Source organism: Leuciscus leuciscus, assembly GCF_965113295.1.
Source record: "Leuciscus leuciscus genome assembly, chromosome: 16".
In the NCBI taxonomy this organism is placed as follows: Eukaryota; Metazoa; Chordata; class Actinopteri; order Cypriniformes; family Leuciscidae; genus Leuciscus; species Leuciscus leuciscus.
The window spans coordinates 34,301,891-34,314,724 of NC_138740.1; the positions used below are offsets into that span (position 1 = coordinate 34,301,891).

General features: G+C 38.7%; 2 protein-coding genes across 8 annotated transcripts in view; both read right to left on the reverse strand.

Moving 5' to 3' along the window:
• The window catches only part of LOC309478147 (uncharacterized protein), a 206,570-nt gene that overhangs the window by 130,569 nt on the left and 63,167 nt on the right, over window positions 1–12,834 (reverse strand). For 4 of the 7 annotated variants that reach the window (XR_014198831.1, XR_014198833.1, XR_014198834.1 and 1 more), the window contains exons 2-3: window positions 7,867–12,119; window positions 740–7,698 (exon numbers count right to left, since the gene is read on the reverse strand). The exons of 1 other annotated variant lie outside the window; for it this stretch is intronic. The gene's annotated coding sequence lies outside the window, so the exon portion shown is untranslated. The remainder of the gene's footprint in view (window positions 1–739; window positions 7,699–7,866; window positions 12,120–12,834) is intronic. 2 more of the 7 variants (XR_014198832.1, XM_082141718.1) reach the window with 1 other exon arrangement.
• Window positions 1–12,834, reverse strand: part of LOC309478149 (uncharacterized protein) — an 88,077-nt gene that overhangs the window by 55,162 nt on the left and 20,081 nt on the right. The gene's annotated exons all lie outside the window — the stretch shown is intronic.

Below are 12,834 nucleotides of genomic sequence, written 5' to 3' on the forward strand. Positions count from 1 at the left end.
AATAGGATGTTAGGTTAATTGTTCCCAGGATGTTATACCTGAGAGATCGAGATTTATTTTCAAACACTTTCTCTAAATAATGTCAAACAAATAATGAACTTAACTTCTCAAGAACTGTGTCATTAAAAGAAAAAGAGCTCTATATTTCCAGCACTGTTTAACTTTAAATTCTTGAATTCAGTTCAAAGAGAAGCTGAAAGAATATTGATGAGGGTTTATTGTAATCAGACATCGATTAAACCTGTGAATGTGTGTACAGACAGACATTTAACTTAAAAACTCAAGTTCTGTGGGCCAGATTGTTCCATTAATAATTTACAGGTAGCCTAAACAGAATGTTAGAACAAAACTGTTTTATTTGCATGATAAGTTTTACATAATAGCTACTCAGCACTGTAAATCTAATGGGTTGTGGTTTTACATGGGAAGCTTTTTGTCATTTTATCAACAAGGGAGAGAGAAAAATCGAGCCCTGCTGACATTAGTTATGATTTATCATTAAAAATTCTGTTTGCCAGGTTTAATTTGTTCATTACATAAAATGAAAACAACTCATAATCTTTACAAATTGCAATGTGAAAAACTAGTCAGTAATGTTTACGTTTCGCGAGTGTAGTGAACAATATCAGTCGATTCATTTCGATTCATTTCTGAGTGATTCACTAAATGAACTGAATCGATCGTTTAGTCGTTTGTATTTAGATTTCTCCTAATAAATTATAAAATTGAATGTACTCACAGTCTGAAAAACAGCAGAACGAACGGCTGTGTTCCACTTCTCGTGTTTATGTCCCCTTCCCTCGCTCACTTCTCTTCTTCTTCTAGACTCGGATGTGTGTCATTGCTTCGGTTGCTCGAGCGCCGCTACTGGCGGAACTCCAGCGATGGGAATTCTTTACATTTAAATTTAATAGGCAATGCATCACGATAAAGTGAAAGTTGCTCAGATATCGTACTAGCTTATATCCAAACTTTTTAGAGTGTCGCTCCCCTGAGGAATTTACATCCTTCCTCTTAGACTACAGTCACACCTTTTTCATTAAGGGACCATATTTGCCCCCTTAAAATAATTTTCCAATATATTTTTCACCTTTATTGAAATGTATAATAAGTAGCCTAATGCTTTAAATAAATTCAATAGAGTAACATGCAGTGATGGTAAAAACAAAGTTATACTTTTAAATATTAAATTAAATTAAGTCACTCTCTTAATGAATGAGTCAATGAGTCATTCATTTAGTAATGAAGCAAGTAGCTGTATTTATGAATGGGTCACTGAATCCTTGACTCTCACGATTCGTTCACGAAAAACCGCAGAGTGCTGCAGTTCTGCTGTGGCTTTCGTTGGAACTATTATTTCATTGCAAAATAGAGCAAACAATACTGTTAATACTGTGTTTAAAATGATCACCTAATATTACCCTTTTGTTTGTTGAACTGTTGTATAAAATTAGTGTCACATTTGCAATCGTGTGGATATTAGGGAAACATTGCATTCTTGCTCGTATAATATCAACATTAAAAACAAGAACTCATCTGTGTGGTATGTTTTTGTATCGAAGAGAGTTTGAGTCTCAAATGGATCTTTATTGCACAGTCTGTCTCTATATGTTCTTCATGCTTTATTGTTAAATCTCCACTTTTACAAAGGTGCATTGTCGAGAACGGCAGTAATTTACACAATTTGCTAATGCAGCAGACTCTGCATGCAATCTGCACTCTGCTTGTGTGGATTTTGAACACGAAAGACGATGTAATTTGATTAAATGTCATGTATTTACGACATTTTACCTAATAGAAATACATGCTCAATTTTATTTTATTTTAAGGTTGAGATAAAATTAAATGAACGGCAAAACCCAGCATTTTGTTCGCGTAGTGAAGTTTTGAGAAACTAGCCGATCTTGAAAAGTTAAGAGGAAGCAATAGTATTATTTAAACTCCGGAATGAAATAGAATATATCTTTATCTGTGTGATTTCTCACTTGCATATTAATGTTTCCTTTATAAAACTCTTTACACATTTTTGCATGAAATTCTTTTTAGTCTGTGAAATTCCACTAATTTAAACTAATTTACAGCCTAACACAACACTGTAGGACTGTATTATGTAAGGGATAATGTACATCCAGCCAGTTGTTATCTGAATACACCCCCGACAGGGTGATGAGGTCTTGGATTAGCCTGAAGGGGGTTTATTCGCAGATAACAACCGGCTGGATGTACATTATCCCGCTTATTACACCGCTACTTGCCAAGTAAGTAAATAATTAGACACTAAATATTGATCTTGATTGATATTGATATTGATTGATAGTCTAAATATTTTATTAGCTCTTTAAACGCAAAGTTTTTAATTGAGTTAATTTATATATATAGCCAATCTGGAGAAAACCATGAAGTCATCGTCCAGCTCAGTTCAGTTCTCATATAATGGTGTCAATGCAGGCCAATAATAGGATCAATAATATTGCTGAATATTAAATTAAATGTCCCCAACTAAGCAAGCCAAAAGCTAATGGTGACAAAGGCGAAGGAAAGCAAAAAAGGCGTCAGTAGCAAGGAACCAAAACTCCATCAGGTGAAAGAATGGAGAAAAAAAACCTTGGGAGAAACCAGGATCAGTCGCTCAGTTCCCCTCTGGCCAACGAATTAACAGTGTATGATTATGATTCAGGCAGCATTACAGGTCAGAAGTCAGATTGGATCAGAACATTCAGAATATTAACCAGTTCCATCTGGTTGAAGATCGCGCATTCTGGAGACGAGTTTGTTGAGGATCAGTGCCGATGGCTGTCGTGTTGACGAGGCCTTCACAGGGGAGAGTCTAGTTAACAACCTCGGCTGACACTTCAGGAAGTATGGAATTAGTTTTCACTGTTATGCTGATGATACTTAGCTCTATATTTCCTCACGCCACAACGAAACTCACTAATTAACAAAATTAACAGAATGCATAGCTGATATAACAATTTGGATGACTAGTAATTTCCTACTACTTAATTCTGAAAAAACTGAGTTTCTCATTATTGGGCAAAAAACCTCTGCACGTATTAACCCAGAATACTGTGTGCTCTTTGATACCAATCTTTCATTTGAAAGTCACGTGTCTAGTATCTGTAAAACCGCATTCTTCCATCTTAAAAATATATATAAATTACGACATATGCTTTCAATGAAAAATGCGGAACAGTAAGTTCATGCATTCATGACCTCAAGGCTAGATTATTGTAATGCTCTACTGGGTGGTTGCCCTGCACACATAATAAACAATGTCCAGTTGGTCCAAAATGCAGCAGCTCAAGTTCTTACTAGAACCAGGAAGTATGACCATATTAGCCCTGTTCTGTCAACACTGCATTGGCTCCCTATTAAACATCGTATACATTTTTAAATATTGCTGACTACTTACAAAGCACTAAATGGTTTATCTCTGCAGTACTTGAGCGAGCTCTTAACGCATTATTGTCCTTCACGTCTATTGCGATCTCAAAATTCTGGCCAGTTGATAGAATATCATAATCGACTGCTTTGGAACAGTCTTCCTAACATTTTCCGGGAAGCAGACACACTCTGTCAGTTTAAATCTAGACTAAAAACACATCTCTTTTACCTGGCATTCATATAGAACATTACATTTCTATTGTTCAAATCAGTTAAATGATTATTAGGCTGCATAGATTAGGCCAGCCGGAACCGGGGAGACTTCCTATAACACCTGATGTACTCGTTACATCATAAGAAGAATGGCATCTACGCTAATGTTAATCCTTCTGTTTATTCCGAGGTTTACTGAAGTCAGCCGGACCCGGGCCGTATCCAGATCAGATGGTGGACCTGCGCCTGGACCCATCCACGACGCATCCCTGAAGTGCCAGCCTCATCAGCCCTGTGAAGGCCTCATCGACATAACAGCCATCGGCACTGATCCTCAACAAACTCGTCTCCATACCTGCGTGATGACTCCGACTTCCAACCAGATGGAACTGGATAATATTCTGAATGTTGTGATTCAATCTGACTTCTGACCTGTAACGCTGCCTGAATCATAATCATACACTGTTCGCTCATTGGCCAGAGGAGAACTGACCCCCGACTGAGCCTGGGTTCTCCCAAGGTTTTTTTCTCCATTCTGTCACCTGATGGAGATTTGGTTGCTTGCCACTGTTACCTTGGCTTTTGGCTTGCTTAGTTGGGGACATTTAATATTCAACATCTGGCTTACTTAAGGTGGACGATGACGCAATGTTCTTCTAGAAACAAACTTTGTTGTATTATTTTCATGTTATCACTGTGAAGCTGCTTTGATACAATCTGTATTGTAAAAAGCGCTATATAAATAAAGGTGACTTGTAAGATCAGGCCCTTCCTATCAGAGCTACACAACTCCTTGTCCAAGCTCTTGTTCTATCCAGACCGGACTATTGTAATGCTCTCTTGGCAGCCCTTCCAGCATGCACTGTCAAACCTCTGTATCTGATCTAGAATGCAGCAGCGAGATCGGTCTTTAATGAGCCGAAGAGAGCGCACATCACACCTCTCTTCATAAACTTGTACTGGTTGCTAATTGCCGCTCGCTTCATATTCAAGGCACTGATGTTTGTCTACATAACCACTGGCTCTGGACCCCTATACCTAAACTCACTACTTCAGACTTATGTGCCCTTCAGAAGCTTGTGTTCTGCAAGTGAACGGCACCTTGTGGTGCCATCATCCCAAAGAGGCACAAAATCACTTTCATGGGCCTTTACCTGGACTGTTCCCTGCTGGTGGAATGACCTGCCTAACTCAACTAGAGCAGCTGAATCTTTAGCCATTTTTAAGAAATGGCTGATGACGGATCTTTTTCATCAACATATGACCAATTAATACTAAGGGTGCAACGGTTCAAATTACTCATGGTTCAGTTTTTATCACGCTTTTAGCGTCACGGTTCTGGTAGGGTTCTGTATGTGCTATGTACTGGGAAAAAAGGACTACTGTCAAATAAAAATAAAGAAAATAAGAACAAGCAATCAAACTACAAGGAACAGCACAAATAAATACAATAGAGCAAAGGTACAAATTAAATAAACAGCACTTTTCAGGTTATTTAGTTATCTAACAGTAGTTTTCAGGAACAGAAATTGAATAAAGTAATCAATTGTAAAACAACATTGCATATAATCTTCACTGTAGAAATTAAATACAGTTAGTGATTTCCTTGTCTTTTGTTGTCTGCTTAAAAAACAGACAGTAGGAATATTAGGCTGCTGTCACTTTAAGGCATAATGCACGGATCCAGTACACTGATACTGAACACATGCACAAAGATTCCCGCCAAGATGGGAATGTTGTTTTGGCTTTGTTTACAGCAGACTGGCAATTCCAGAAACCAATAGGAAACAAAAGTAATGTACTAGAAGACAATAAATTATAGTCATTCATATTTATTCAAAAGCAAAACATGAAAAATTATTAGGCTACAGGAAATGGCTATTATGAGCCAATAAATGCTCCTCTGTCGCCATTTACTGGTTATAATGCCAAATAAATGTCTTTTTTATTGTTAAATTACAGTGCTTTCTGTCTAATGTTGGGTTTCCTACAACTTGAAACGTTCGGTTTTACAAATGGAGACAATTCCAGAAGAATGAACAAATAATGTTTTTGGTCAATACATTAAAAATAACATTTGAAGTGCCGGATAAATGTGGTGTGCGCGTATCAAATTACAGTCATTGTGTTTCTTATTCCAACATTTACCTTCAAGATTTTATTGCAATTAATAAAACTTGTTTATTGGCAAATTAGTTATGTGTGGATTAAAATATAAATACGTTAGTCAACCATTAATGGTTTTGTAACGAAGTACAAGGTACAGAATGACAGCTAACAGTTCACCAGAAATGCCCAAGCTGGCTTATTGAAAACCAGGAAGTAACCATGCATATCACCAACGGCTAAAGACACAGAACACATTCACTTTTCCTGAGCAATTTCATCTTTTCACAGTGATGTGTTTGTCTCTGTAATGAACCCATAGCTGGAGGTGGATCAGAATCCATGTTGCAGAGGTTTTTTATTGTCAAAGACAATCAAAGTCAAACAATCCAAGACGACAGGCAATAGATGTAATAAAAGTCCAGGCAAGGTTCCAAACACAGCGAGGCAAGAGAAAATTATTATTTTAATTAAAATCCACAAAGAAACAAAACGCATCCCTTTAAAGGTTCCCCCTTGTCAAACAATGAAACTTCACTACTAATTTTAGCAAATTATCCAGCTTTTGATTAAAGCAGCACTCAGTAGCTTCGGGACTTCTTCGCTGTATTCTCGCTTTTTCGCAGGTTTCTCTCTAGAGCTCCCCCCACAGCTTCGGAATAGATATTTGACAACACTGTTGTAAAAACTCGGTGGTGATTCTCAGACACCAGAGGCTATAGATCAACGACATCAAAGCAGACGGGACATTCTTTCAAACGTCTTCTTCATTCGGGTTCGGACAGCGTGAGGGAGCGCAATAATGACAGCATTTTAGCAGATTTCTTTTGGCCGTAAAGCAATTGTTTACATCGCGAGACCTGATATCACGCGAGACTTCCTGACGCAGCGGCCGGCGGCCCGCCGGCTCAAAGTTGCAAGTGCGTATTTTCCGCTCACGGGCACCAGGGGGGTGCGAAACGACCACCATTCAACCCGAAATAAGTAATATAACCATTCCAATGACTCCGAAGCTGTTCAGTTAAGGTAAAAAAAAGTTACTTAGTTCACCTTTAATCTGAATGTCAAATTATTTACTTGTAAGTGTGTTATTTGTAAGCGATGGATCTGAACATGAACTTTGCCCATTAGACAACTTTGGGCAATGTTTTTTCTTATGATTCTGTAGATGAGATAGCTGGGTGAATCTCTTTCCACAGTGTGAGCACTTGTACGGTTTCTCTCCAGTATGAACTCTCTGGTGTGTTTTTAAATTGCTGGATGTAATAAAGCTCTTCCCACAGTCAAAGCACATATAAGGTTTCACACCAGTATGAATACTCTGGTGCACTTGTAAAGTTTGCAGTAGTAAAAAACTCTTTCCACAAAAAGAACAAAAGTGAGGCTTTACACCAGTATGAACATTAAGGTGTGCCCTTAAGTGTGATTTCACAACAAATGTTTTATCACACTGATCACAGCTGAATGATCTCAATCCAGAGTGAGAGAGCAGATGATAGTTGAGATTTCTTTTGGATATGAAACTCTTTCCACACTGAGAGCATGTGAACGGTTTTTCTCCAGTGTGAACTTTCATGTGCACACTTAGGTGTCCTTGATGTCTGTAACTCTTTCCACAATGAGAGCAAATGAACGGTTTTTCTCCAGTGTGAATTCTCATGTGATCATTTAAGTGTTCTTTTCGAATGAAACTCTTTCCACACTGAGTGCATGTATAAGGCTTCTCTCCGGTATGTATTCTCACGTGTCTTTTAAGGTCTGATTTCTGTCTGAAACACTTTCCACACTCAGAGCAGGTTAAAGATCCTTTGACTCCAGATTTTCCAAATTGTTTTTGTGTGAAATTCTCTTCAGTCTTTGAAACGACTGCATTTCCATCTTCATTTTTCAAATTATGACGTTTTTGTAACAGATGTTTGTCTTCATTTTTATATGTTAGTTTTCCATCTTCATTTGTGAAAGGATGGTGTTTGTCTTCATTCACTTCCATCAGGTCTAAAATAAACATTAAATTCAATTTAAAAAGGATAAATGAGAAACAAAGTTAGTTCTTAATTTAGCACAAAGTTTACTGCCGAATCTACTAGTATCTAATTTGAGCTGTATTGATGTATTGTATGGATTCCTCATCAGTCATAAAAGAGAATGAAGGAAAACACCAACCTATTTGTTCCTCTGTATCTTCATCTTTTATTCTGCAGGGTTCTTCCTTAATCTCCATCTTTACAATAGTATGTCAGTAGTTTCTCCTGGAGTAATTCCTCCTGCTTGCTGCTGCTCCTCCTGTGGGAAGATGGGAATATTCCCCAGCATTTAAACTCTCATGAACGCTGTGGCCGTTGTTGCTCAATTAGCAGATGATCATCACACTTACAATCACTCTCAATTATTCATGGTTTAATTTAATTAAGGTTTGATTGCTGTAATCAGACACTAATTAAATGTGGGAATGTGTGCAAAATACAGACAAAAGAATCACTCAGATGAGATTTACCTAAAACTACAGTTATTTCTTGCACATCTAGAAATGTTTTGTGAAATGTATTATTATATTAGGCTATTATCTGTTTTTAGCCTATGCATAGTTCAGTTAAACCTTCCCCTCTTTGACTTATACTATTAAATGTTGATAAACTTAAAGGGATAGTTCACCCAAAAATGAAAATTAGCCCCTGATTTACTCACCCTGAATATATATATAAAAAAATGTCCTAGCTCTTCCAAGCTTTATAATGCCAGTAAATGGGTGTATGTCTTTGGAAGTCCATCAAAGCGCATCCATTCATGATTAAAGTGCTCCACGCGTCTCTGGGGGGTTAATAAAGGCCTTCTGAAGTGAAGCGATGCGCTCAAGTAAGACAAATATCCATATTTAAAACTTTATCGACTAAAATATAGCTTCCGGCAAATGGCCATACGCATCGATTTACGCCAAAAGAGTAACACTTGAACTTGACGCACAACGTAATGATGAACGTGGTTGCCCAGCCCTGTTTGTTTGAACCGTGAGAGACGTCAATTGCCGTCATTACATTGTGCGTCAAGTTCACATCGCTTCACTTCAGAAGGCCATTATTAACCCCCGGAGACGCATTTAATAATGAATAGATGCACTTTGATGGACTTCCAAAGACATACAGCCATTCACTGCCATTATGAAGCTTGGAAGAGCCAAGACATTTTTTAACATAACTCCGATTGGATTCGTCTGAAAGAAGAATGTCATATACACCTAGGATGGCTTCACGGTTAGTTAATCATGGGCTAATTTTAATTTTTGGATGAACTATCCCTTTAATGTTCGAGGAAATCTGTCTGCTTAAACAATAACAACATTGATATAAGGATGTGCTGTTCATTTTTCAATCAGTTAAGTGCCATTCACACGTTAAAAACGAGATGCAGTCAGTGAAGAGGAAAAAAACGAAATGTAAAAAGTTGAATGTATTTTAAATGTGTCACTGCATTTTTAGTAGGCCTACGCATGTTCGAGACGCTGCAAAGTTCCATATTTAATTTAAAGTGAGAATGAGATAGAAAGTCTCATATCATGGAGAGGTGTGTTATAAAATGTTCGGTATAAATAAAAATAGTTATTTAGAAAAGTTATAGAATAGCCTATCTTTCCATCTATCCATCCAACAAATAATGCTTTTGGTCATCATATTAAAATAACATTTGAAGTGCTGGATAAATGTGGTGTGTGCGTGTCCAATTACAGACATTGTGTTTCTTATTCCAACGTTCCCATTAGCTTCATGTCTTTGTTGCAATTAATAAAACTGGTTTATTGGCAAATTAGGTAAGTGTGCTTTAAAATATAAATTCAACATTAAAAAGTCAACCATTGATGGTTTTGTAACAATGTACAAGGTACAGAATGACAGCTAACAGTTCACTGGAAATGCGCAAGCTGGCTTATCGAAAACCAGGAAGTAACCATTTATAATCACCAACTGCCAAAGACACAGAACACATACAATTTTCATGAGCAATTTCATCTTCTCTCATACCCCTTTTCCACCAAGGCTGTGCTAGTGCTGCTTCGGAGCCAGAGCCTAGTTTAAAATCGGTTCTTTGTTTTTCGACACCCAAAGCACCAGCTCTGAACCAGTAAAAGTGGTTTTTAAGTAGCACCAAAACATTGCTGGGCTAGAAGTAAGAACCGCTTGCGTAAGGGGCTGGGGGCAGGGTTACCGTGACCAACAAGAAGAACAGAAACTTGTGACCGCCATTTTTTAAATTGCAGCTAATCGAGCTAATAGCAGCTCGATTGTAATCTCCGTCTATGCAAGTTACGGCTAGCTGCATGAATGCGTTGGATTCGCCGTGTTTGGATGCCGATGTAGGTTCGCAAAGCCATGAGCATCAATAGTAACGCAACAACCGCCATTGTTGATGGAAGGCTTGTTCGAGATGCATCGGAGCGGACCGATCGGAGCTATGGGAGTGTTTGGAGAGCATACGACTCCTTGTGCTTTTGGATCACTTTCACAGTGCTTTGATGTCATGAGCCAATCGGTCTGCGAGAAGCCGAACCATCTCGAACAAACCTGGTGTGTCTGTGTTTGGCGCTGCCATGCTAGCGTTGCTGGGCAACATGAGATGTATACAGTGACGTAAGATCTGGCTCTGTGGTGGCTCTCTGGCCTGTGGAAATGCAAACCGGATCTTAGAAAGCTCGTCAGTCGAACCAACTCCAAACTGGCAATAGCTCTGGCTCTGAACTAGTACCCGGTTCTTGCTGGTGGAAAAGAGGTAACAGTGATGTGTTTGTCTCTGTAATGAACCCATAGCTGGAGGTGGATCAGAATCCATGATGCAGAGGTTCTTTATTGTAAAAGACAATCAAAGTCAAACAATCCAAGACGACAGGCAATAGATGTAATGAAAGTCCAGGCAAGAATCACAGCTCAATGGTGTTTTAAGCCCCCAATGGCTCCTTAGAGGCAGCTAACCCTACCCTCAACCTTAAACCTACCCATCCCCTCGCTGCCTGGAAGGCGCCGTTGGGGGCTTAAAACACCAAACACCGATCCAAACACAGCAAGACAGGCAGACAGACAATGACAAAAAAAGAAAAGAAAAAAAACCCGCTTGGTAAAGCAGATAAACTGCCAATACTTTGCAAATCACAATGTGTTCACTGAAACACGTGGCTTATAAAGCTACAAACAGGAAGTGAGAATACAAACAGGAAGTGCCACTAAAGTGACGGCTCCCTCTGCTGGAGGGATGAACTGTTCATGGGCCGAGGTGTTAATCAGAGTCCATATTATGGATAGTTGCAGTTTTAGTCAAAAGAATGAGTTATAGGATATATATATATATAAAATAAAATCCCATTTTGTTCATTATTCACCGTGTCGAGTGATTTTAATGCAAAAAGTCTTCAAGTTGTTTGAAATATGGATTGTGACTTAATAGACTACTGTTGCTACTGTTAAACAAATGCCTCATATGCACTATTAATGAAAATAATTAAACTCCACAAAGTAACAAAATATCTCTTCACAAATCGTTTTATGGCAACACTAGTTTTCTGAACTATTATTTTGACCTTCCCCAAAGGTCCCCCCTTATCAAACAATGAAACTTCACTACTAATTTTAGCAAATCATCCAGCTTTTGATTAATCTGAATGTATTATTTACTTGTAAGTGTATTATTTGTAAGTGATGGATCTGAACATGAACTTTGCTCATTAGACAACTTTGGCCAACGTTTTTTCTTATGAGTCTGTAGATGAGATAGCTGGGTGAAACTCTTTCCACATGTAGAGCACTGGTGCGGCTTCTCTCCAATATGAACTCTCTCGTGATCTTTCAGGTTTCCTGACTGAGAGAAATTCTTTCCACAGTGTGAGCACTTGTACGGTTTCTCTCCAGTGTGAACTCTCTGGTGTTTTTTTAAGTTACTGGATGTAATAAAGCTCTTCCCACAGTCAAAGCACATGTAAGGTCTCACACCAGTATGAATACGCTCATGCACTTGTAAAGATTGAAGTATTAAAAAACTCTTTCCACAAAAAGAACAAACGTGAGGCTTCACACCAGTATGAACTTTAAGGTGTTTTCTTAAGTTTGATTCCACAACAAATGTTTTATCACACTGATCACAGCTGAATGATCTCACTCCAGTGTGATGGCGCAGATGATAGTTAAGAGAATTTTGCTGAGTGAAACTCTTTCCGCACTGAGAGCATGTGAACGGTTTCTCTCCAGTGTGAATTCTCAAGTGTCTGTTAAGATTTCCTTTCTGAATGAAACACTTTCCACACTCAAAGCAGGTTAAAGGTCCTTTGACTCCAGATTTTTGAGTTCGTTTTTGTATGAAACACTTTTCCGTCTGCGAAATGTTGTTTCCATCTTCATTTTTGAAATGATAGTGTTTGTCTTCATTGACTTCCACCAGGTCTAAAATCAACATATTGAATTCAATTTAAAAAGGACAAATGAGAAACAAAGTTAATTCTTAATTTAGCACATATCTAGTTTACTACTGAGTCTACTAGTATCTAGTTGTATATGTATTTTATGTGCCAGTTTTCATCTTAAAGCTGCCGTCGGCAAGTCTGGCAGATTGGGTCGATTAGCCAAAATTTTGAATGTTTACAACTCTCATGCCCCTCCCCACTACCAGCGAGCACCCTCCCATCGAGGTCGTGCTCGTCAGTGCGTCACTGTGCGTGTGTACCTGATTTTCTGTGAACGCGTCCGTCTCTTCAGCATCTATCAACACCATGGACTCGGAGGTAGGCAGCCCTGGCTAATCTATCCATAGATAACCGAGGAGTTGGAAGCTTGTTAGTAGATTTTCTCTCCGCCATCACGCTTCATGCAATCTCCAGGCGAACTTCAGGCGTGGCGTGTGCATGTGATATTAACGTGCGCGAGTGAGGGGGGATCTGTGGCGTGTGCACGACCTGTGATTGACAGTCAGATCTCACACCCCCCTGCGCTGATTGGACCTGATGAAGCGGGAGCGCTGGATTTTTGCAAAACAAATAACACGCTCCAGGTGGAGTTAGAAGCTCGGGTTTTTTTCTAAAACCACCTTATTTATGTTGTTCTGTCGGATTATAGTGTCGATTACACTGAATGTGATCAAAAAAATGTTGCCGACGGCAGC